Source organism: Halictus rubicundus, unplaced genomic scaffold (assembly GCF_050948215.1).
Source record: "Halictus rubicundus isolate RS-2024b unplaced genomic scaffold, iyHalRubi1_principal scaffold0478, whole genome shotgun sequence".
Classification (NCBI taxonomy): Eukaryota; Metazoa; Arthropoda; class Insecta; order Hymenoptera; family Halictidae; genus Halictus; species Halictus rubicundus.
In genome coordinates, this window is record NW_027489019.1 from 142,501 (window position 1) to 148,086 (window position 5,586).

Consider the following 5,586-nt stretch of genomic DNA (forward strand, 5'->3'; position numbering starts at 1 on the left):
ACGGTTTCGGAGGTGGAACCTCCTGGCCGCGACTCTTCTCGGGCATGGAGTCTATCTTTGCAGATAGCTCGTTTAGTTTCTCTGTCATTTTGTTCATCTGGTCCTGCATGGAGCTCTGCTCCTTTTGCACGTCCAGTTTTCCTCGTAGAGCCGTGTTTTCTCTACGTAGTTCAGAACGGAAGTCCCTGGCTTCCGTCTGCATTACCTCATGTTCCCTGATGAGGGCGTTGAGGAGTTCTTCTCCTCTCTTTCGTTCGGGCTCCTTGAGTCCCCTGAGGAACCTTCTGAGGTTTTCCTCTGGGCTGAGTGGCAGTTCGTCGAACCGCTCCAGCTCAATTTTCACATCTTTTATTAGTTTCTTGTGTGACTCGCTGCACGAGTCACCTGATTGTTTATTCTTTCGCTTTCTATTCTTGGGAAATTCCCAATTAAAGTCTTCTTGACTTATGTCCCACTCTGTATCGTAGGGATCGTCCGTGTATTCGTCAGATTCGTCGTCCCAGACAGTAGCTAAGTCCCTGTCTGTCTGGGTCGTTTCTATTTCCACCTCCCAGCCCGTCTTCTTTTCTCCTTTCTTTTCTTCCTTCTTTCCTCCCTTCTTCTTCGTTTTGTTTTTGGTGTGTTTGTCAGAATCCATAATTGTTCCCACGATTAGGGACGAAAGACGGTCGCTCCCCGGGTGACGCCCTTTCCGGGGAGAAGGCTTTTACACTCAAGATTTCGCCAGGTGTCTTGAGGTTGCGCTAATGGTCGATGGACCCACCGACCGCCCGTGTAAACACGGGACCTCTTTCGCCGCGTTCTCAGCTTAGAGGTTAAGGGTTTGTTCAAGGGGTTTGCCTCCCCGTTAGGCCGACCGGTTAAGGTAAGCCCCCCGTTTCTCCCGTTCTGCAACATACCACCGGATGTATCCGGTGGGTCGTCGCGGCAGAGGGGAGTCTTCCGGGTGAGAGCCGCGGTTATCGCGAACGATAACACACGCATGGGCTCCCTGAGAGCCGCGGTCATCGCAAAAGCGATGACTCCGCCAGAACTCTCTTAATGAGAGAGCCGCGGTTGTCGCAGAGCGACAACTCACGCAGAGCTCTCTGAGAGCCGCGGTCCCCGCCATGCGACAACTCCGCAAGAGCTCTCTTCCCAGAGCTGCGGTTGTCGCATGGCGAGAACTCTCGCAGGAACTCTCTTACCAGAGCCCCGTTAGTCACCCGAAGGTGTCCAGGTCCTACCACGTGAAGGAGGGGTTGGTGCGTCAGGGTTATACCATGATATAAGTCCCTGACGCTTATAAGACCCAGTAGATAGGGACAGAGGGAATCTCGTTAATCCATTCATGCGCGTCACTAATTAGATGACGAGGCATTTGGCTACCTAAAGAGAATGATGGTTGTTACTCCCGATCGTTAAACCCGACCAGGAGCAACAGTGCAGACCATCATTCTCCCTGCTTGGGGAGCGCTATCCGCAGCTCCCCCCACTCTGACGATCCGGTACTCCACCAGTGATCGCGACGCTCTTTGTGGCTGTCGTTTACAGGGGGCAGCCCCCCCCCCCGCTAACCAAAGGGTCAGTCCGGCGCCCTCCCACGAGTGGTGCGCGCTCTTCCGTCTGCGACTTCCGCGACGTGCGGCCCGGCAGGGAATTTCACCCAAGCCGGGGGGATTCGGTGGTGGGTCCACCTTACCCGTTATACCTTTAGGATAGTCACATAAATAGTGATCTTCCACGGCAACGCCTCTCCTTAACCCGTTGCAGGGCTGTCAGCCCCGCCTTGGGAAACGGTTGCTCTACCCCCATTTGTCATAGGCGAGAGGCCATATAGAGCCTAACACCTCAGGGTGAGGTCCGCAACGCAGGCTATGACTCCGGTTGTTCGGGAGTCATAGTTACTCCCGCCGTTTACCCGCGCTTTTTTGAATTTCTTCACGTTGACATTCAGAGCACTGGGCAGAAATCACATTGCGTCAACACCCGTGGGGGCCATCGCAATGCTTTGTTTTAATTAGACAGTCGGATTCCCCTAGTCCGTGCCAGTTCTGAGCTGAGCGTTGAATGGCGGCCGAAGAGGACGACCGTTCAAGACGGAAGCCTCGCAGCAAGGAAGATCCGCGGGAGGCCAAGGCACGGGACCGAGCTCGGATTCGCAATAATGTGTTCACCTCGCCCAGGCCCGGCACGTCAGCCAGACCCGCTTCCCGACCAAGCCCGACACGCCCCGCTCCTCAGAGCCAATCCTTATTCCGAAGTTACGGATCCAATTTGCCGACTTCCCTTACCTACATTAATCTATCGACTAGAGGCTCTTTACCTTGGAGACCTGCTGCGGATATGGGTACGAACCGGCGCGACACCTCCACGTGGCCCTCTCCTGGATTTTCAAGGTCCGAGGGGAAGATCCGGACACCGCCGCAACTGCGGTGCTCTTCGCGTTCCAAACCCTATCTCCCTGCTAGAGGTTTCCAGGGAACTCGAACGCTTATACAGAAAAGAAAACTCTCCCCGGATCTCCCGACGGCGTCTCCAGGTCATTTTGGGTTACCCCGACGAACACTCTTACGAGGGCCCGAATGGTATGCGGTTCCGCTGCCGGGTTCCGGAATAGAAACCGGATTCCCTTTCGCCCGATGGGTGTGTGTTTTGTGTTTGTACATTTGCTCTTAGGACACCTCATCTACATAGGATTTCTCTTAGGGCTTAGGATCGACTGACTCGTGTGCAACGGCTGTTCACACGAAACCCTTCTCCACGTCAGTCCTCCAGGGCCTCGCTGGAGTATTTGCTACTACCACCAAGATCTGCACCGACGGCGGCTCCAGGCAGGCTCACGCCCAGACCCTTCTGCGCACACCGCCGCGACCCTCCTACTCGTCAGAGCTTCATGGAGGACGTTTACGCAGCAGCGCAAACGTCCAACCCCACTTGCCGCTGACGGCGGAGTATAGGCGCGACGCTTCAGCGCCATCCATTTTCAGGGCTAGTTGCTTCGGCAGGTGAGTTGTTACACACTCCTTAGCGGATTCCGACTTCCATGGCCACCGTCCTGCTGTCTTAAGCAACCAACGCCTTTCATGGTATCCCATAAGCGTCGACTTAGGCGCCTTAACTCTGCGTTTGGTTCATCCCACAGCGCCAGTTCTGCTTACCAAAATTGGCCCACTTGGCACTCTGATCCAAATAATATCTCGTGGCTTCATTGATCCAAGCAAGCCAGAGATCTCACCCATTTAAAGTTTGAGAATAGGTTGAGGTCGTTTCGGCCCCAAGGCCTCTAATCATTCGCTTTACCAGATGAGACTCGCACACGTTCACCAAAGAGAACGAGCGAGTGCCAGCTATCCTGAGGGAAACTTCGGAGGGAACCAGCTACTAGATGGTTCGATTAGTCTTTCGCCCCTATACCCAGTTCCGACGATCGATTTGCACGTCAGAATCGCTACGGACCTCCATCAGGGTTTCCCCTGACTTCGTCCTGACCAGGCATAGTTCACCATCTTTCGGGTCCCAACGTGTACGCTCTGGGTGCGCCTCTCCTCGCAATGAGAACGAGACGCCCCGGGAGTGCGAGGCCGCATCGTAACGCGGCCCATCCTCCCTTGGTCGACGCAAAGGTACGACCTTCACTTTCATTGCGCCTTTAGGTTTACATGTCCCAATGACTCGCGCACATGTTAGACTCCTTGGTCCGTGTTTCAAGACGGGTCCTGAGAGTACCCAAAGCAGTAGCGTCGCTGACCGGTAATTCGAAGCTTGGCCAGTCCGAGGACACCGCCTGCTAACAGCTGGTTAGGCCCGAAGCCGGCACCAGGTCCGTACCTTCGGGTAAAACTAACCGAGCTTGCGGCGGGCCTGACGCACACACATTCGAGAATGGATTGGTTGCGGCCCGATACCGTCAGAGTACCGTCACGCAGCCGGCCAGGCGATCGAGCGTCTGTCGTGTGCGCACGTAGCGACACGACAGGCAACAACTCGGGCCGTAGACCGACACGCAACGGGTCGCGACGTTCTACTAAGGGAGAAGTGCACGACTACGCGACCGGAACATTTGCCGAAGATGGTGTACCCTCGCACTGGAAACCACGAAGGCCCATACGGGGTATCTGCGCACCAACGGAAGCCAGCCTCGTCGACGATGAATCTCCCCATTCGATCTTTTGGGTTTCTCAGGTTTACCCCTGAACGGTTTCACGTACTCTTGAACTCTCTCTTCAAAGTTCTTTTCAACTTTCCCTCACGGTACTTGTTCGCTATCGGTCTCGTGGTCATATTTAGCCTTAGATGGAGTTTACCACCCACTTAGGGCTGCACTCTCAAGCAACCCGACTCTAAGGAGAGGTCCTCCCGAAACGCGTACCGGTCGCTACGGGCCTGGCACCCTCTACGGGTAAATGGCCCCATTCAAGATGGACTTGGACGCGGTTCGACGTCACGGGATAAATGGACCCTCCTAAACACTACATTTCCCAACGGCGGAACCGCGGGATTCAGTGCTGGGCTCATTCCTGTTCGCTCGCCGCTACTAAGGAAATCCTTGTTAGTTTCTTTTCCTCCGCTTAGTAATATGCTTAAATTCAGCGGGTAATCTCGCCTACTCTGAGGTCGTCAAACGTGAAAAAAAAATGTTTCGTATATTTCACCGAAAGCATTAAAAGTACGCGAGAACGTACAGAGGAGCACAAAAAAAAAAAAAAAAAAAACAAAACCATATATCTTATGCGCCACACCAAAGTGTCTTTTCTCTATATAATGTATATATAGAGATTTCTTCATTTTGTTCGTCGATCGGAAACTCTCGCTAGACGATCGGCCGGTTAACTTTAACGTCCGTCGAAAAGAACTTCCGGGGACTGGACGACCGACAGATCGCGCGGTCTCGCGATCGACAATGAAGAAAAAAAGACATGGGGCGACCGACAAAGGTTTGTTTTCACCTTCACCTTCTCGTGCTCTGCGTGACAACACGTTGTGGTGACAACGATGTTCGAAAGCCACTCCATAGAGGAGTATATATATTTTCAACACCCGGTGGGGTTTCTCTACTACACTAGACACACGGGGGTACAGAAACGCTGCACGACGCGATATCATCGATCAAACCAAAGAGACACGAGATCTCGGTCGTCATTCAATTCAACGAACGTGGCGATGGAATCCGCAACGGATTAGCGAGGACACGCGACGACGGGGAAATTATTCGACCCGATACAAGTACGCGTGCGCATCCCGCACAATGCCAAATGTTGCTATGTCCATCAGTCATCAAAGCGTTCGTAGAACGAGAGACCACTGTCTCGCGAACTCTAAGAATATGTTTGTCGAAGTCGCTGGCAACGACGACCCTCCGCCGCAATTATGTGTAGAGAGACACATCCACGCACAGACGTATTTTATTTTATATATCTCCCTGGGGCTTACGTTGCACGCCACAGTTGCGCACACAGATTTTACACGGGTGTCCGGTATCTCTTTCTTTATTTGTGTCCATTCACTGTAGTCTCTTGAGACTCTTATACCTTTCGTATACGCATCATTTCAGACGACGTCGGGAGCGCGTAAAATGTTCGAGAGTGAAACGCTTCTTCCGCAATG

At 53.3% G+C, this 5,586-nt stretch overlaps 1 pseudogene; it reads right to left on the minus strand.

The window, feature by feature from the left end:
* Positions 1–4,599, minus strand: part of LOC143364359 (large subunit ribosomal RNA) — a 7,132-nt pseudogene extending 2,533 nt beyond the window's left edge.
* Between the last annotated feature and the right edge of the window lie 987 nt (positions 4,600–5,586).